The following is a 21,216-nucleotide window of genomic DNA, read 5'->3' as shown; positions in this document are numbered from 1 at the left end:
ACTTTGGCACAATAAGCAGTAAAACTTGACAGGACAATTCTAGGTCATTAAAACGTAAGCACTAACTTGAGACTGTACTTGTGGGAACTTTGTTCTAACAAAAGTTATCGCTAATAAAAAATGGGAAAATGACGGCAAACAGTCAGATCGTGTGTAAACAAGTAAACAAGTAAACAGTTTATCAAGACGATCTAAGCAGCATATATCTGTAACATTATTGACCCTGGTGGCCGTTCAGTGAACTGCAGTTTGTTGGCGTGAGCAGGGGGCTGTAGCCAACACAGTGACATAACGGTCAGACTGGGGGGGTGGATATTCAGTCTTTGTTTGGCATTTGGATGGTGCCAATGTAAGGATTGCAGAGAGAAGCAGAGGGATCAGTAGAGAGAGAGAGATGGATGGTGAAGAGGTTGTGGATATGTTGATGGTCCCCTGTCCCACTTAGATTTGCCCTGATGGTGTTAATGGCCAGTCTGACTCAACAAGACTGAACAAGATTCCCAGGAATCGTGTTGATTCAGCCTCCACTCTCATAGCCGCCCAAGTAAACTTTAAGACTTCCCAAGTACTTGTCAACCTGCATCTCTCTGCTTCATCATACAGGCTTAGAATTCTTGTCGGCCACCTCATTCCTCCGAAGAACCTTATCTGGCGTTGCCGCTCCCGGCGAACCAAGACAACCACAGGGCAGACCGCTCTCCCTCGGGGTTCCTTGATGATGGAGCAAACCACAAAGTGAAAGAATGTCCCTCTATCGTCAGGAATCTCTTGACAACTCATCTCTTCCAGGAGCAGCTCCCCTCCCAACGCACCCTAATTACACTTTCTTACTTGATCTCCTGCACTTTGACTCATAGCTTTAGCCCTGGGTACCTCCAGGCCTCCTGCTGCACTTGGGGCCTTCAGTACATGTTTAGTCTGCAGTTGTAAGGTACTTTGGATTCGAAATAGCAGCAAATTGAGAGACGTTAATGTTCAAAGCTGAGTTTAGTTACGCCGGACTGATAAGTGTCCTGTTTTCCACAGATGTGTTTATAATTCCTCAGCATTGGATCTAGTAATAAAAACATTCGCAGCAGACGAGCTGAGATGAGCTCTGGTCTGCTCAGCACAGACTGCTTGTGTTTACCGCTGCCTTCACCGTTCGGCAGCAGCAGGGGAGCCGGAGCGAGGCCGGGGATATTTGGTCTGCGCTGCGAGCCAGGAAGTGTTTTCAAGAAGATTTGGGGCTGATGTCATCTTCCTGTTGGACGGAAGGCCAAAAAAACAAAGTGTGTGTGAGTGGAAGCAAACAGGGACTGAGGGGGTGAGGATGATGAGGGGAGTCTGGTTGCTGTAGAGGTCAGAGGTCAAAGACTGATACTCTTGAACTTGTGCACAGCAGGAGAAACGCTAACGTGAGTGGATGACGGCATGCAAATAACTTGTCAGAGTGTGTATGTGAGAGAGATGCTGAAGTAGTGAGCACCCTAAGTTAAGCATTTTAAATCAAAACCTTGGATACTTGGATAAACTTTACTATAAATATCTAAAGCAGCTGTTGACAACCTGTCGCCTCATCCTGATCGTTCCATTAAGATCAGTCGAGAGACTCATCCCCTCAGTGAAGACACCTTCTAAAAACAAACTGCTGCGTGATGAGCTTCGGTTTCCCCCGACATGAAAAGCACATGATCACCTCAGCTCTCTGCAGTCACACACACCTCAGCCATTAGCATCACAGGCACCGGAGCTTTTCATGGTGGAGGAGCATTAAGTGAATACTCAATGACGGGGCAAAGTCACATCGGGGGTTTTAATCATGTTGTGATGAAAAGAATCCTGACTTATAATAAACTCCACGGGGGCCTCGGGGAAGGAAGGAAGCCTGCCGCAGCGATGGATGTTTCATGGCCAGGAAAAAAAACACACGCTGTCAGAAGTCAACGTAAGAACGTTATTGATTTTTCTATTGAAACAAAACTGAACCGATTATCAGGAATAATAAAAGCTTCCCATAGCTTTGAGCCCAGATTTTGAATTGTAAGTTTTACTCTATTGAACAATGCTTAAAAGTTAGTACAGCTACTGCCCTGCGGTTAAACTATTCCACCAACCAGTGGAGTTTCAGTCCCTCCAGGTGTTCCTGACTTATTGCATGAAACAAATATGTGAGTCGACCTTTGACCTTTAACCACTGAAATTATGGTCACATTTTAAGGAATTCCCTCAAAGCAGATTTTACATGTGCTCAAGAGGCAAATACCTGTCTGTGAAGCTCTGACCTTGACCTCTGACCTCTAAATTATAATCAGAACTGAGTTTTTCTTCCAAAATTTAAGAAAGTCCCTCCAATAGTTCCTGAAATATTGTGTTCAAAAGAATGGGATTGAAGGATTCACAACAATGTGTAACGGACAACCTGAAGAATAGCACCTCTAGCCACTGGCTCTCGCTGGTGCCAAGGCATACAAATAATTATTTGGGGCTGAAATGACCACATCTCTCATTTTGTTCCATGCTTTCCCGATCACAACATTTACACTATGAGTCACAATCTAACACTGCAGCCGAAGCTAATGAGGCAGATGAGACGAGCAGCCGAGGATCAGTGAACCTGAAAACTGTGGATATAGATCCATGGAAATCTCTGACAGGAACATGTAGGAAGTCAGCATTCAGCTAAATTGTTATCCGGGTTAAGGGGGGGGCAGTCGCAGCGTAGAGCGGCAGTGGCAGCTGACCCGACACGCCTGGATGAAGAAGTTCAGTCAATAACATCCCAGAGCAGAGCAGTGATGAGGAGGAACCGTCCACGTCTGTTATGGCTGGAGGACGAGCGCGGCTCTCGGCCAACAGGACGCAGACAATGAGTTTGGTTCACTGTTGCATGCTGGGACACACCTACCTGTGTGTGTGTGTCTGGAAGGGATGTCTGTGTGTACTGGTTTGTATTTGGAGTGTCCGGGATGCTAATCTTGGGTTTGTGTTTTTCAGTCTGTTTTCTTATTGGGTTGTGTTTGTGTGTCTGTCTGGCCCTGGATGCGTTTGTGTATTTGTCTGTGAGCTTCTCAGTGTGTGACTGGCTGAGTGTTTGGGTGCAGAAGAGGGTGGTCGAAGAGAAGGAATCCTCCAGTTCGGCACGTTCCCAGTACCTCCTCCAGACTGATTATGTCAGAGTTAAGTGTGTAGTCTGCACTTGAGAGCTTTTTTCAGGGTGGAGACCGAACCCCTCACTCCGGCTGCAAATTCAAAACAGATGGAGTCTTTGTCTATATGTTCGGCTTTTCAGTACAAGCTCATTATCTGAATGGGTCTGATGATTCAGTTTTGCAGGATTGATGATGCAGGGGTGGATGTACACAGGGAGTTTAGTGTTGCCCAGAAGTAGCTTCGTTAGACACAGGCCTCAACTTGAGCAACTTTGGTTGGGCCAGTAATTTTGTAATTTGGCAATTTGGGACCATTAAAATGACCCAAATGAGATATTAGCTTTTCTCGTTTGCCTTGACTCCATAGAGCGCAACCCTGATCTGCTTACTGAAGAAAAACAACTTTAAAGCTTTGCCATGATGCTCTATGGTTTATTTTGATAATGATCAGTATTGATATTATAATCCCAAATTGCTCAACATGCATTATTGTTAATGATTCATTCGTTATTCCCTCATTAGGACATTTAATGGTTTTTAATTTCATGTTACTGACACTGTGACGCGGAGATGTGAAGGAAGTTGAGCGTCCGATCTGCCGAAAAGAAACCGACAAATCTATTTCAAGTTTTAGAAAACACCAGAAAACTGTAACAGCTGAGAAATTGGGCATTTTCCTATTATAACTACTTTTGGTGTAACCTGCATGCGGTAGAGAAGGTCAGTGGTTTGTGTGGATGGTGTGATAGGGAAAGTGCTGCATATAGTTCTGTGTGAAGGTTTGTGTGGCTGCATGTTCTTCTGTAAAGTGCTTTGAGTGGTAAAGCACTATATAAAGATACAGTTCAGTTAATTTACTACAGCTCCAGCATGTCACTGTCCCTTTAACCACAGCTCTCTCCCTATGCACCTCCCCTTCCTGTCTTCCTCCCCCTCAGCGCAGGCATGTCCCCCACAGTGATATAATCTGCATGTGTCCTGTACACAAAGTCATTTGCGGTGTTCAGAGCACTGTCAGCTGACACAGGCCACAGACTGAGGGCTGGATGAGATCTGACTGCACACTGTTGAGTTATTGTTCTATTTGTGCAGCTGCTGCCGCTGAGTAAACCTCTTCCTTGGGTCTGACCACAGTATCTCTGGCAAACAAGACCCAAAACATGACCTGCACGCTCGCCTCAGGCACATGTGCTTCACCCTGAAGACACGTTGTACTCAGTGATGTGACGGGTTGGCCTGGCAAACGCATATCTGAGCAGATTTCAAAATGTTTTGCAGAGATTAAAATGCTTTTCTCTGAACATTCTCTTAACAAAGCTGGACATTTTGGTTCATGAGCCGTTATTGCCATGCATTTCACCAGTGTTATGCAATTAGCTTGTAGCCGTCGAGCAAACTCCAGGACAATTTAGACCATTTCAGATAGTGACAGCAGTTTGATTTCACATTTACTACTTTAGTGTGCTAAAAGGGGAAATGGACCCATTATGACAAAGGACAAGATGGAGGATTCTTATATAGCCCGGCTGTAATGACCCTGGCATCTGCTGGACACGGCCCCATCTCCATTACATCACTGGTGCGACTCAGCCAGGGAACCGTGCATCCTGTGATAAGGGGAAAGATCATATCGAGACCAATTTAGAGTCTTTTTTTAGCTTCAGACCAGCGGCGTCATCATCACCACCTTTCAACTCCACAAATCCCCTGAGTCATGCAAAGGATTTTCATGTGTGATATGACTCCAGAACTCCCACAGCCACATTAGTCAGAAGGCTTTGATGATTAAATAAGCATTTAAGTCATTAGTCAACCAAAAATGACAGATTAAGGTTTGTAATTCACTTGAGTTTCAACATAAAGTTTAGCTTTCTCTCTGTTTTATATCGCTGACATATCAAATTGAGTAAATTAGGAAAATCTAATTGAATATATTTGGAGTTTGGACTGATGGTTGCATATATGAGCTTTTTGAGGACATCACCTTTGGTTCTGGAAAATTTGGATTTTTCATATTTCTATTGCATATATATATTTTATACATTAGTTTTTAGACTGTTAATTAAGCAGTCGATTGTGGCCCGGTAATCACCCAAACATATGTAATTATGAAGCCTGCTTCTGAGAGCTCTACAGGTATTACTTGTGTTTAACTTGTTGCTAAAAGTATTAGTCAGTTGATCAACTTATCTGTGGATAAAGTTTTATCATCTTAATCATTTATATAGTTGTAAACGAGCAACATGAGCAGCCTAAAGATAAACTGTGATGGTCATTTATTTGTCTACAGAGCAAATTCTGACTCATAACCTTAAATAACCAGGAGAAAAAAACCATAAAGAAGAATATAATCAACAGTGGCAGCTACACAAGGTTCAACACATCCCTTTAAATAACTCACTGTGGCTGGAGCCTGTTCATTCACTGTTGTTGAAATAACTGTGTGAGCTGTAAAGCCAGTGCTAATGCGCTGATCCAGTCCGCTACCCAGCTGATGGGCACATCCTCTATTGAGCCTGCTGACCCTGCAGCCCCTGACCTGTGATCACCTGCCAAGACTGTTTCCAGCTCCCCCCCACAGAGCTGTTATTATTAACCCATCTTATGACAAAGATGCAATGGCACGCATACATAACCAGGCATGAACCCAGAGGGAGACACGTGCTCGTTTGCTTCCTGCTATGAAACATCTGCCAAGGGAAAGACACAGCGTAGAAGGAGCCACTAGCAAGTGTGGGTGTATCTGTGTTTATCAGTAGTTTGCAAGAGGTATAAATTAGTGAAAGATAAACTTAACAAGCTCACAGTCCGCGTGAGCACGTGTGAGCCCTCTCTACACCTTCCAGTTTACCGGAAGCCTCCTGGAGCCTCCCATTGCTCGGGGCCCCAGCGGATGGGTTTCTTATTGTGGGTTCGGAGCCCCAGAGCAATTAGATGAGTTTAGGGTAAGCGCTAAGAAGCGGAGAAGCTTGTCATTCTGTCAGAACTGATTTCCCCAACGCTCCAAACGCGACCTCTCCGGGGCTGCCAAGGGTGGACACGGGCCACGGACGTGCATTTAAAGCAGAGCTGAGGGAAGTGGAACACGTCTGAACCCTGCAGGGATTCTTTTTTTTGTAAAACTACATTTTGTTGCTAAGAAACTGGAGCCAAAACACGCTTGCTGGTGACAGTTGTAGTTGATGTTTGGCAGCGTGAAATGATTTTTGTCCAGTAAAGGGGGACGGATGGGGGACGGACGGGGACGTTTGGGGATACGTTCACAGAGAAGAATGTGTCCAGTGGCTTTGGTGAAGTAACATGGACTTCCTGAGGACTTCTGCTCTGATGGTATTATTCTTTATTGACGTTATATTTACAATACAGTCCATGCATTTGCAATGGAAGCGGGCCAGCTGCAATAAGAAATCCCCAAACCCCGAGCCTCCTGTCACGTTCACTGCGCCACAACGTCTATCATCGCCTGATCCGAGTGCTGTGGGAGCTGGTCGGTATATTCACCGTTTGCAGAGGGAGTCTGTTTAAACACCACAGCTGTAAAAAAAAGTACAAACAAAGACAATATAGATTGAAACAATGGAAATATAATCCTGCAGGAGCATGTGAACTAACACTAACACAGCATTCCCCCACGTGAATGAAAAATAAGATGTTGCACCTCCCCGCGCAGTCCAACCAGTGTTTCCCAACACTGTTGATGTCTTTTTTCCAACAGCGGTGCCAACTGAATACTTCATCTGCTCCACCTTGGAGGCCTGTGTCTCCTCCTGAGGCCCGCTGTGAGATTCACCTCTCTGCCGAAGCATTTGCCCCCAAAACTAAATAAACACAGCCGCACAATAGAGAGGGGGGGGGGGGGTCTTATGCAACCGCACAGCAGTCGTGCTGCGGCCCGAATGTTACAATGTTCACAGCCCTGAACTTGTACACCACCCACACACACACACTGTATATACAACATCCACCTGCTGTGAAATATGCGGTGTTTCTCTTTCTCTCTACAGTGACGTCTAGAGGAATCCATGGAGGTGTGGCTTGACTCTCCGAGCTGCATGATGTTAAAGACGGTAATATGCAGCGTGATGTGCGTCAGTTTTAAGGGTCAAAAATGAAATGTGTGTGTGAACATGGAGAGTTCTGAACATGCCGGTTTGCAGCTTTCCTTTCTGAAACTATAAAAGTGACCTGCAGTGATTGAGCCGTGGCGAGTTAAGACCTGCTGCAGGCTCTTCCTTGAATGGGCCTTTAACACGATGGTCCTTGAGACATGCAAGCTACACACAAACAAACAGAGGATTTCTGGAATCATTGGATAGATAAGGCACTTTGCTGATAAGGATACTCTCACCTCCATTCAGCACAGCTGTACTTCCTACATTTGGCAGCACTGCAGGTTTTTAACTGTAATACATGGTGGACAGGGAAAAGTGCCTGCAGCTAAAAGGATCAATACTTGAGTTTGCTTTCCAGAATTCTATTAACATAAGAAATGACAGTTGAAGAGAGTCACCGGCTGAATTCCAAACCTTCAACTCTTTCCTATCAACAAACCTGACTGCTGCACGGTGAGATACAGGAAGTCAACCTGAAATATGCAATCAATGTGTAGATTACATAAAGATACAGTTTGTCAAAAACTTCTCTCAGGATTTCAACAACTACCCTGAAGATCAGATCTCATCTATCATCAAATGTGAAGCAATAAATAAACATTAAACAAAACGTCTAGTACTTCAGGTGCTGAATATATAAATCTAAGTATATCAGTTAAGGTTCTATTAATTATTTAATATATAAAACTTGCTTGAAAAAGGATGTTAAATATCTCAATTGCCCACAGCCCAAGGTGTCATCTTCAAGTTACTTATTTTTTCCAATCATTCGTCCAAAAAACTCAAAGATGTTCATTCATACTAATAAAAAAACAAAAAAAAGCAGCAAAATATCCAATTTCAGAGGCTGCATCTATTAAATGTGCAATAAATCCCACATTTTATGTAACCACTGGATTAGACGACTGACCATTTCCATCATGACACACATTCTTGACGTCTGTGCGTGTGCGTGACTGAGGAGTAGTGTGTGTCTTCAGTGTGATCCTTGGCGTGAGAACAGACTGACAGCGGACATCACACCACACTGTGACGGTGGAGAGCAGACACACACCTCTGTGCCCGGCCCCGATACCGGCCCTGCCCCTGCAGACCTCTCACACGTCCACATGCACATGCTAACTCTTACCCATCACTCACATGTGAACATGCACACATACTGTATTATTCACTGCTGCGTCCTAAATCCCCGGATAAAGCCATAAAATGTACACTTCTTTGTCATTTTGCGATATGTTATTTATACAAAGATGTGAAAATATGCAGTTAATGACTAATAATTATTTAGAAGAGACGGCCTCTTCAGGTCTGAGCACCTCTCTCCCTTTTTTTAAATTAGATAAATACAGTCTGACACCACAGGTGTTGGCAGCGCTGGCAGACACACTCAAAGTGGCTGTGGAGTGAAAGTCCATGCAGACGTGCATATGAATCACCGTGAATCACCATTACTGCCACATGTAGACTGTCTGCCACTGCCGGAGGGTAAATACTGAGCTGCTGCACGAATACAAACCAACTTCTTTAAAAAAGCTGGAGGGGAATTCAGTTTCCCAAAGTGTGAAATTGCTCACTGACTATTTTCTTCTGTCGACAGTAATTCCAATAAAAACTGTTGACAGCCCGGTCTAAAGGTTTTTCCGTAGTAACAGATTTCTATCAATACAAATAGAAATCCATGCAGATGCCTTGTATTCCTGCTGCAGCAAATGTATGAGATGCACCTTCAAACCAAATCTTCCCACGTGGGTCGACACTGCTCGGCGTGCCGCTAAGTGCTGGGATTCAGTTTAACCCAATCATCTAAAAGGTGGTTGGATGTCAGCAGCACAGAACAGATGTAACAGACACACTACTGTAGTGTGCACATGCACAAATTACACATTGGTGCAAAAGATGCAAAAGATGCCTCCTGCCTCCTCCTGACACTCGAAGAACATTGTGGCATCCGCTCGACAAATACTGTCTCCTGACTCATCCTGGAAACTAGACACCGGAATCTCATCTCCTGCGCATGGGAATAAATGAATGGGTACACACACACACACACACACACACACACACACACACACACACACACACACACACACACACACACACACACACACACACACACACACACACACACACACACACACACAACACAAACACAAACACACACACACACACACACACACACACACACACACACACACACACACACACACACACACACACACACACACACAAACACACACACACACACACACACACACACACACACACACACACACACACACACACACACACACTTAAATTCAAGCACTTATACACAGCAGTAAGCGTTAACAACACCAATAACAGCTTCTCAATACATCTTTTCAGAATTATAAAGTTTCGCTATTCATGTGAAAAAGTTGTATTCAGAATTTGTTTAGTCTACATAAGGGTCTGTGAAATATCTGACAAATTAGGCACCTCATGCCGGTTTGAGGCTATTGGCTCAAGGCTGTGTCAGCCAATATTGCATTGTGGGTAATAGGTTTTGACAGAAGAAGAAGGGAGACTTTCTAGATCCCAATAAACGTATATCTGGATCCTCTGCAGTTTATGTGGGCAGTGGAAAAAGCTGTGAACACAACATTTAAACATTAGTATCTTCCAAAACAGTTGAATCTAACTTGTTAACGGATCCCAGTTCAGTTTGGTTTTGTGCCTCTGGCTTCCTGACGAATGTAGAACCAATATTCTTAAACCACAATAACTGTCTATTTATCTGCTAAATGTTCTTCTACATTCAAACAGTCAAACTAGTGACTGACTCCATCCTTCTGTGATCTGTGCATGTGTTCACGGGAGGAGAGCGTCACAGTGATCACTGAGCGATAAGCAAAGATGCTTCATAGAGTTCAAGGTAACTACAGAGTTCGATTAGCTTGAGTTTAAATATTCATAACTTGAATGTATTACTCGTAAAGATGTTTTCAATCCAGACACATACTCGTGCTAATGATAATCCTGGTGAGGGAACAGATTATCAGACCAGTTGAAATACAATTAAATCTTGTGTTTCTGTTTTTATTCTTTCTACCGACCTCAATATTTGTTTTCTTTTTATTTTATTGTATTGTATTGTATTTTATTGTATTCAAATATACTGGATGCTATGACGACTTAATTTCCCTTCGGGGATGAATAAAGAAATCTATCTATCAGAATATTCTGAATATAACAGAATGTTTCCTGCTGAATCCCTGGATCGATCCCTTGGCCGCTGCTGATCCCACTTAGTTCAAATTGTTCAACGATTCATTGGTCGAATGTCTCCACAGAGGAAAAAAAACACATGTCCTGCTGTAGCTGTACAATGAATAACGTGCAACTGGACAACACATGTTGTTGAGTGGCTGAAATCCACTTCATACCTTGGTCAAGATTCACTCCCTGTTCTGTCTGAGAGCGCCTCGTGCACGGGCTTGACTGAACACCACTCTGCAAAGGGTATTAGTCAGACTAAATGATGAAGCAAAGAAAACATTCAAGCTCAGAGAGGGCGGTTCTGGAGATCTCAGACATATCGCTTTCATCACAGACCAATGAGTCGGCCTTTCAGACGAGCCGGAGCAGAGAAGAGGTTCACACAGAGACGAGGATGTTTGTTCCACGCTGTGATGGATAGGCCAGAAATTAAGAGAAGACACTCTGGGCGAGCATCAAGGACAAGGTTTTCACATTGATGATGAGTTATCATCAGTTCGTGATTAGTGAACCTGTCAACATATAGAGAAAGACACATTCCTGTACAGTTCCAGGTTCATGCCAGGTCTGTGAATCTGCAGCATTCACACAGGTTTGTTGTGGAAAGACTCTGCAGACGAGAAACAAGGCGAGAACCAAACCTGGAGCGTGCTGCAGAGACGCATCCCTTCATGTTCCAGTCAGAAGGATCATTCTGAAGTGATATTGCTTGTGTGTTGTGGGAGACGAGCAGATGTGAAAACAGTTTTTTTGCCCTGGCAGTCCTCTGGAGGCTTTGCATTTCTACTGCAAATGATTCAAACTAGTGTTACAGTCCAGACTGTATTCTAAGGTGCATGTTCAAACTGATGCTGGCATCATTGGAGTGTGTCATTGTGCATCATGGCTCACGCTGGCTTAATCTTGACATGTAAATACAAAACCCTGCCCCTTCTAGTAAAGGGAGGCAAAGGGTTGAATAGTTTAAAATCGAGGTGCAGGGCCGAGCGTTACAGTGGCGCCGGGAGGAATCTAACATGTGACGAGAGGAGAACTTTTTCCCAACCTAGCTAAACGTCCTTAACCTTGATTCTCATCTCGTTGCTTGGTTCCCTTGTTCTTACAGTTAGGAAATAATTGGTCGTGTTCAGTATTTCATCGCTTACTTCCCTCGTGATGTAACTCTGCTCTGTTCCACAAAGAAACACGAGGCCAAAGCCAGAGAGTTTCAACCATGTTCTTTCAACACTGAGCACTGAAACCTGCCTGCGCTACATGTTCAGTAGTCTGATCGTTTTTGGTCGATTCAAACTGCCAAATGGGGAAAAACACGTTCACATCAGCCGCCTGGTTGTAATAACAAGAAGGATCCGAGGAGTGTTTTGACAGGCTCGCACCTGTCGTCAGGACACATTTAAAAAAAAAAATCATATTCAACATTTCCATTACATTCCCAGGCTTCTTCAGTGGATGCAAATTACCATCGTCTGTCAACAGCATGTCATGTCTGAACCCCAGGATCCTTTATAAACAAATGATCTTTTCCCATTATAATCAATCTATTGCCTTTAAAGTGTCAGAATAGCATCTGACAATAGCATTCATCCAAAAGTTAAAATACACCGTGGTGTTTAAATTAGAGAGAAAGTCTTGTTTATAAATAAAAGGGTGATCTGACAAATCTAGGATGAATCTCACATAAAAGTTGGTGTTAGACTGTTTAGAGTTTGTATGTAATGATTCTGTGTGTGTGTTTTCTCAGTGCTCACACAGTCAAGACACGCACCATAGATTAATTAAAGATCAAGTGTTAATTGTTGTTTGTCTCTTTGTGTGTCAGCCCTGAGATCGATGGGCAATGTGTCAGGATGGACCCTGCCTGTCATCCATTGTCAGCTTGGACTAGCAGAAGCCCCCCCCAAGACCCTCAAAGGTTAAGTCAATCCATCCGTCCATTTTGTGCGCCTTATCCAAGCATGTTGTTCCCAGCAATGCTTTCCCGCTCCTCCTGGGGGTTGGCTACATGGGATATGTAGTTCCTGACGCGAGTTCTGGGTCTAACCCATGCTCTCCTCCCAGTTGATGCCCAGTAAACCTCCAATGGAACCCCCCTAGGAGGCACCATGATAAAATGCCTGAAATCATTAGAAGGACGGACGGATGAAAATACAATGGGGTTGAAGCATCTCAGAAACAGAGCAGAGACCAGGCAGTAGTCTCCCCACTTCCTCAGACAGGTCCAGCCCATTTATAAAACTAGAGGTGGAAGCCTCGAGATAGAATTAAGGATGTGAAGAGTTTTGTTGTTCAGAGGCAACAGAGAGAGAAACTGGGCTGACTGGTCCAATGGACTCAGCCTGTGAGGTCCAGAGGATTATCAAGACCCTGAGGATGTTGACGGTTTGTATCTGAAAGGGAGAGTTTTTAAGAGTGGGAACGAAGGGGAAGGGCGAGCGAGAGAAGTCAATGAGTGACAGAGAAAGTAGAGGGAGAGAGAAATTGTAGGAAATTGCACTTGAAGACGTCCTGACTGATTTCTGTTGTTTTCACCCCCCCTAAAGAATAATGTGGCAGCAGCAATCGTGATATTACCAGTGAAGTATTTATTTGGTCGACCAAAGGCCTAGACAGTATTACATAAACTCCAAGTACATAAATGCACTGTTACTGCATGCCCTGACTTCTCAGTGTCAGTGGTGTCTGTTGCATAATCGGCCCTAAACCAACATCTGTCAGTTCTGTTAAAAACAAAACAAACATGTCCATAATCCACAAGCATGCAACCTAATACAAATGAACAATGACCTAGTATTGAGGAAGTCTTCTCAGGACTTTGATAAGGCTCAGAGGGGGTAGGAGTTTACACATTTACTCTGTCTTGGAATCAAAGATCAATGAGGCCTTTCAGATAAGATGGAATAACAAAGTTAAAGGTCAATTAAGTTAAAGGTTGTTTTCAAAACACTCAAAGTAATAATTTCAAATCACTGGTTAAACATTATCAAGTTCATGACCGTGACAAATTCTGAGAGTTATTTCTTCTGAAGAAACTGTTGAGATAATCCACTGCATCTCCTCTCAGGTTACTTCCCTGTGCGTTCACCCTTTGACGACTCAGACCCAAGATAGAAACTGACATTTATATGAAAGCAGCTTTCAGCCCCCGGAAGCGCCGGGTGAAAAATGGGGTTTTGTCTCTGCGCCCTCCCTGACCTGAGCGCGACTTTTCCCCAACGCCGCCGTGCCTGGCCCACTTCCTGTCTTCCACTGCTCAGTCTCACATACCAAGCCAGACATTCACACACCCACGGTGACGGCTGAGCGTGACCCGGTCATTCTGCGAGGCTGAGAGGAGTTCCTGTTCACAAGTCTCCCGCAGCTGTCTCGCAGGCTGCCGCGCTGTGCAGGCCTGGAGCGGGGGGGCTGCGGTGGGTGAACCCGGGGCCAAAAGGGGGCAGGGATCCAAGGTGACAGCCGGCTGGGGGGAAAGCTGCCTGGTCTGTTCTTTACACAACACGCACGAGAGGCAAAGCCCCGGCACGTGTTGGCCGACCCGTACGGAAACAACTTACCTACCGAGGACCACAGCAGCTACTGGTTTTGTAACATAAAGGTCTTAGATCAACGTGCTGGACACAAACCAGGAAGAAACTTTAAGATTCTATCGCGCCATCTAGTCACTATGTAAAGAGACATTTGAGTCAGCAAGCAATATAGAACTATAGCTACATTTAACTGCTTTGTTTTGCAAACATAGAAATATATGAAAATGCTTTTGAAATATTCAAGCAGTTTCATGCAGAGCAGGAAATGTGGGATTATGCTAATCTATCTTTTTTTTCTTATTTCATTGTTTGTCTGGTTTAGCTCAGATTTAAAGAACCCAAATTAGCTCCAACTGAAAGCAGGAGAGCCGAGACATCCAGCTAACTGCAAAGTGTTGAGTGACTTCATATTCATCCCACTCACGGTTTTCAATGTGAGCCATATTTTCATGCCAATAAATAACATCTAAGCACCACAGAAATTTACGACCAATATTATCGTATTACTGGAAACATTTATTTTTCCTATATCGAAACTAGCTTCCTGAAAACAGGTTATTACATATAAAGGCAACCAGATTAATGGGAGTACACACGACCTCAGGGAACCTTGTGCTGTGACACTATCGTCTGTGAGAAAACGATAAAGACACAGAGGATGGGAGAGGCGGCGGAACGACAAGACAAGCAGTCAGACGGACAAACAGTGAGGGGAAGGGCAGGTTGGCTGTGGTAGGAATGTGACAGGCAGTTGGGGAAAGCACGGTGAACCCCGGTCCACATATTACAGGCGGGTTCCAGGTGTCTCATCCCCCCCCCCCCATTCACACGCGGATGTCAAGCCTCCCTGAGGGAAGCCAGGCCGGTTCCGTTGGGGAAGTCATATAAGAGTGAGGACGGCTGCAAGGAACCTGCATCTGGAGGCCGTCTAGTCAAAACAAGGCTTCTGTGCTGTCTGGTGTGAGTTGGGGGGGGCGACGTGAGGCGCGACCGGAAAGGGGCTAGCACGGACACATAAACTGAGAGGACTGAACCTAAATATTACGTCTATGAAAAACATGCCCTAAATATTGTGTCTATGGAGCAGAGTTTTCCATCCTGTCTCCAGACGCAAATTGACACCTGAGCCTTTTACCATTGTTATTTTACATTTTAGCACTTTTTAATGACCACTGTTTTTCCAGACTCGGTGAGCCTAACTTACAGTAAGTACTTGCAGCAGTCTAGCATTAGAAGGTACAGTAAGTATTGACTGGCACTTCCCAAACAGTGAGAGGCTTCACTTGAGTCATCACAGTGCGAGTGCAAACCCATCGGGGGTGAAACTGGCTCACAGAGAAGTCGTAGGGGAGGCGGTTTCTACTCTTTACAATTATTATGATAACAATTAAAAGCCTTGCTCAAGTGTCATAGTTAGACAAGTGTAACAAGCGATCTGTTAAACTACATCATTACCATATGTTCTCAATAACTAGACTTAAAACAGCAGATTGTTAAATTATGTCATGATTAGCCTCGTCAATATTATCTTTGTTTGAAGAAAATTAAGCCATAAGAAGCACTGTTAAAGTTATAGCTACACTTTAGCTGAGGAACTCAACTTATGCCGTAAACATTGGCAGAATCGTGTTGTTAGTATTGGTCAAAGAAACGTGCCAGAGCCCAGAAGTAGTGTTTTCTTGTTCTTATAATGTTCCTTCAGCTTCTCCCTTTGAGGTGGCTGCACAGATCTGTCACAACTCAACTGAAACTAGTGTTCACTAAACAAATCAACAGCATAAAGCCTGTGGTCAGCGGAAAAGTGAATTGACCTTCCGGAGATAGTTTCTCCAGAATACATCAGCCACTGGGCTCAACTTACATGCAGGGGGGGGGGGGGGCTGCACTCACGATGCTATTTCCCTCATTTCAAGTCCACTTTTGTGCCTGTTTGGTAATTTCAAGGCTCCGGCCAACCTGACGGAGCTGAGGTGAGTGAAGTGCTGCAGCAGGGGTTGTGTTACTGCAGATTAGATGAATCAGTACAATCCTGGAACTGGTTTTGGCTACAAATCGTGTTTCCTGTTGCGACCCCCTCGTGTCAAAGCAAGCACATATAGAGCAGATTATAAAGAGCTGGTGGAGGTTCACATGAAGACCTCTCCACAATCAAAGCTCAACTTCATGTACTGCAAGTAATGTTTTAATTTATCCATAATTCCTTGAAATTCATCCTTTATACTTAAAAGGCAGTCAACAACTTGTGCAACAGTTTATTTAAGACTCGTATCCGACCTCTGACTGTGAGAAAGATCTTTACCATAGTTGATGTCAGTCATTGGGGGAAGAAACAAAAACTCTTTCACCCTCCCATACATGAAGCTGTACAGACACCTGAACTCCTTTACCTGAGCTGGTGCTGAAAAACGATCAATAAAGTATGTAAGCAAGCCAAAACATGTGAGTTTTGATTGGCACAAGAAGTGGCAGCGGTTCAAATCCTGCGTCTAGAGAGAGCGATGACGAGAGCTTGATCTCAGGCACAAAGACCTGCAGCTCACTCACTCTCCTCCCTTCTGCCAAATATTAACACTTCAGGACATTTTTAATTCAAACTTTAACAAGCTGCTGGATTTATAGGTAACTTATTTAGCCAATGGAAGGAAGGTTTGTAAAATCCTCAACTCTGCAACCAACGTGTGAGAGACAGTCATTAATTTCATGCAGAACAAACTTTAATGAGACTTTGGCTGCACGAATACAGTTATATTTTAAAAGGGAAATTATTCCTGTTCAGACGAGCAGTTTAGCTCCATATCAGAAATCATCTCCATCGATACTAACAAACATGAAAACACACATCACGTGACCATACAAGTAGACTGGGCATGTGTGGGCTGGTGTAAACAGGAAGCAGATTGTCTGCTCTGCTTTTCCTTAATAACTATATCCTCACATTCACTACATCAGAGAAAAGGCAAGCCACTAACCACACATATAACAATAAAGACAGTTACAGAAAGTCAACTTGAAAACAAAACTTAAAAAATTAAAAATAGAACAACACCTGTCACTATGAAATGTGGCAGCTAATTAAACTAAAATTATTTTGACAATTGACTTATCACTGAAAAAACATGGTTCCAGCTATTGAGATTTAACAGTCTGTTGCTTCCCTTTGTCATTCTTTGTCACATGCGACTGTATTTAATAAATAATACCATAATATAATAATAATAACGAACATATCTCAATGGGGGTAATTATCATGTCAGCTCTTAACATGTCACAACATTTAAGATTAAAAGATTAATCTAACTGAGAAAATGAATCAAAAGATAAATAAATAAAAATAATAATTGCTAGTTGCATCCTGAGCCACTTTTCATTCTGATTAATTTGGTTTAAAAAAGGTAAGAAATAAAAGTCCTTCGACAATCTGCGTGTTTGTATCCAAGTTGGGTTTCAGCCAATCAGATTAATGTTCGGATTTCAGACAACGCTCAGTCTTCAGTGCACGATCAGGACGTCCATTTAGACAAGCAGGTCTTCTAATAATAAAACTTTTAAGCCACAACCTAACGGATGAGACTCCTGCAGCCTTCAGTAAAGTTTAATAACTTTTTCCGTCCCATATCGTTGTGTTTCAGGGAGTTGAACAATATCAGCCTTTATAATCTATAAAATAAATTACAAAAAGCGATGGACTCGACCTTTCAGAGGCAGGAGAGGGACCACATTGTGTGAACCGACCTCGTCAATCTTTCCTGCTGTGACTTCATAAGACAACAGGAGGAGCAGAAGTAAAGGGAGCTCGAAGCAGAGCTGATGGAAGAAGCCAATCAACAACAAGGGGATTCCAAGTCAGATAAGTACACCTGAGATTTCCCACATCAATTTCCCGGTCGCGCTGCACAGAGTCGAAGAGTTTAAGCACAAGTGTCTCCAGTTATCCGAAAGAACAAAGTCTAATTTGTTCCGGCAGCACGTATCCACATTTAAGCTGGTCAACGATTAAATATCCTGAAGCAGAAGTTAAACAAGCACTGACGTTAATGACAAACAGCAACAGCTCCTTTCTTCTGTCCTACAAATCAAACGGGAGGATGAGGAGGTTGAAAGTACGTGAATCAAGACAGAGAGAGCAGACGTGGCCTCGATCAGCCATGCAGCTGGTAGGAAGGCCATTTCCTGATAGTGGCTCTTAATCTTTTAGCTCAGAGAACAGGCTGATCCCATTAAAGTCCCCCAGTGTGTTTATCGACTCGTGAGATTAATATAAGATTATCTTGATCTAACATTGAAGGTGCCTACAGCTATATGCAAGTTACATTCAAGACATACTAAGATATTTTGAAACACTTATTGAAATAAAATTTTAAGTCCAACATTTTTATGGGAATACACACAAAGACGAGGACCAACACTTTGATCCCAATTGATTTCACGATTGAAAGACTTTCGACACAGTTGACTTCATTAGAACTTACAGGCAATGGTCTTCCTGGTCATATACTCAAGCCAGTTTTCATTAAACTTTCAGGTTTATAGTCAAGCCCCCAGGCTGAGTAGAAAGTCCATCCATCCATTGTCTTTTGCATATCCAGGCTTGGGTTGTGGAGGTATAGCTGGCCAAGTAGGGTATCCCATATGTCCTTCTCCTCAGTCCTGCTTTCCAGCTCTTCCTGAGGGATCCTGAGGTGTTCCCGGGCATTCCAGCCCCTTCTGGGTTCTAACTCGGCCATGCCCGACGTCAACTTTCCCATTTCTACATAAAGTAGCAGCACTGCTTCTCCAAGCTCCTTCCAGATGTCTGAACTCATCACACTATTTCTACACGCCCGACTGACTCGACTAGACATTAGTTTAATGCATAAACAAAACCAAAGACAGACTAACAACGCAGTGCATACCAGAAATAACGATTCTTCTTACAGGTCTGCCAGAGTAGAGTGAATTTAGTGATGACCTTGGCGAATAAAACAAAACCCAACCAATGTAAAATTAAGACAATTTAACCCTTTTAAAGGATCTGTACCAACCCTGAAATATGATCACAGCATTAGGATGCAGGGTTGTGGCGTCGCCTCCACTACATGTACGGCTGCTGACATGTCAGGGGGGGCAATGGCAATGAAAAATCTGATTTCAGTATTCGGTCACAGCAAATAAGGGACGTTAATTATTTCAACAAAGGTTCGTCTGAAGCAGAGACTTCTACTCCGAGCCTTCAAGCTGATGTTATAATTGTAACTGAACGGGCAAAAAGCAGAGAATGGAAAAGCATTCGCGAAGCCTCCAGGAAGTGAGTGATCACACAGTCGCAGTTCACTTCCAGCTCCACGAGCACAATGATTAATTCTAACGAGCGCCGATAAAAGGGCTCAAAACTGCTGTTTCCCATTTTCTGTAATTTCTCAGGTCAAAAGAAAAGATGCACCTAATAATTACGGCAACATCTGTTTGGGGGTGAACAATAAGGCATCGCTCACACACTGCAAGCGCACACACTCTGATCAAACTTACAAAAACATATGCAGATTGCCAGCATTGTAATTATTCCTGACATGCAGTGTAACATATTACACCCGAGGGAAGTTCGAGCAAACCGGTTTGACTGTTATGAGACCTGCTCCTGCATTTCTGATAGCCGCACTACGTATGTTGCAATAGCAGCTGCTGGGAACAATGGGCTTGATGGGGACCTGGGGAGAACTTTTCTGATTTGCACTGACAAATGTTACAAGCTTTGAAATCTATACTGATTTGGTATTTGGGAGACGCTGGGAATGTTGGAGTGCAACGTGATCCTGCTGCATCGCCAGGAAATTAGATGGAAATCTAAAGTATTCTAGTTATTATAACTATATACAAATGTGTTATAATACATGCACAAACAGATACAGATCCTAATATCATGCAACTGCATCCAATTATGAAAACGGGCCATTATGTAAGAGGGGTGCGAGTGAGAGAGGAATTGGAGAGCTAGAGTTAACCAGTAAGGTGACTGGGAAAGTGAGATGTCTCCAGGCGTCAAACCAAAGAAACACGTCGGTGAGCGGACATGTCAGTCGTTTATGAGGGGTTGTCATTTGTTTGAACACGTTACATACAGGTCCTGTTTTACCAGTTGAATTTTGCATGATACACAGTGCGATCACAAAAGCAAACCTGCAAGAAGGTGAAAGACAAATGTTCTCTGTGTGCAAAAAGACTTTAACTGTAAATAAAGATGAGCAAACATGGCGGCTCGGCAAACATGAAGCTAAATCCTCTGGTCCCCTGGTGGCTGGCTGCAGTATAGGTCATACACCCAAACTCCTCCATGTTAGCTGATGGACCAAACTAAAAAGTCAAGTTAAATAAACATTTGCCCCAAAGAGGGTTTCTGTCATTTGATGTAGTTCTGATCACACAGCTCCACATCCATATGGCCATGATTGGTTTCAATTAGTTATTTGATCCTGGGTCTCTACTACAATCACCACAGTACAGACACCGGCTCCAAATGACATCACCAGTGCAAGACGGCGGCACCCGTATCCAGAATATTTTGGCTTCAGTACAACGGGAGGAAGTGGAGACACGTCGGCCATCTTTATTTACAGAACCATGAACCGTGGTTTTGTTGAGTGTCACCAGGTAAAAGACCTTTTTCCCTCATCCAATACAGAACCAACTGTTATGTAAATCCGTCATTTCCACGTCAGTGAGAAGCATTATTTTGTTCCTCCAGGCTGCAGCCCTTAAAGTGACACCATGATCATAACAATAAGTCTTTTTCACGGATAATTACCTCTCATTATGAACAAAAGTATCACATTCAGCTGAATCACCTCTAATTCTCCAGCAGCCAATCAAGGCTCAGGCGGTGGAATCCATCTGGGACTTTTCTTACAGGCCTGTTTTTGCGAACACGTTATTTATGTCGCTCACTCTGCCAGTTTTTCATTCATCGCAGCTGACATCTCCCCGTGAGCCGGGGACGGGAAAGAAACCAAACCACTGCTATCACTGTGTGAAATGTGAACGATTTCCCAATCTGAAATGTGACAGCGGGGGGGGGGGGGGGGTTGGGTGGTGTACTGATGCGGCGTGCAAATGTAAAATGCACCCTGTTCGGCATAAATCAAAATGTGGGGCGGTTGAAGGTAGCAGCGGCGGCGGTGGCAAGCTTTTCAATCAATACCCGGGGCCCGCCAGTGAGACTGGGGACCATTAGCACCACTG

At 43.7% G+C, this 21,216-nt stretch overlaps 1 protein-coding gene across 2 annotated transcripts in view; it reads right to left on the bottom strand.

Annotated features, from left to right (window-relative positions):
• Positions 1 to 21,216, bottom strand: part of ddah1 (dimethylarginine dimethylaminohydrolase 1) — a 71,839-nt gene that overhangs the window by 42,948 nt on the left and 7,675 nt on the right. The gene's annotated exons all lie outside the window — the stretch shown is intronic.

The sequence above is a fragment of the Platichthys flesus genome, chromosome 9 (assembly GCF_949316205.1).
Source record: "Platichthys flesus chromosome 9, fPlaFle2.1, whole genome shotgun sequence".
NCBI classification, from domain to species: Eukaryota; Metazoa; Chordata; class Actinopteri; order Pleuronectiformes; family Pleuronectidae; genus Platichthys; species Platichthys flesus.
This window is presented reverse-complemented; position numbering and strand designations above follow the sequence as displayed.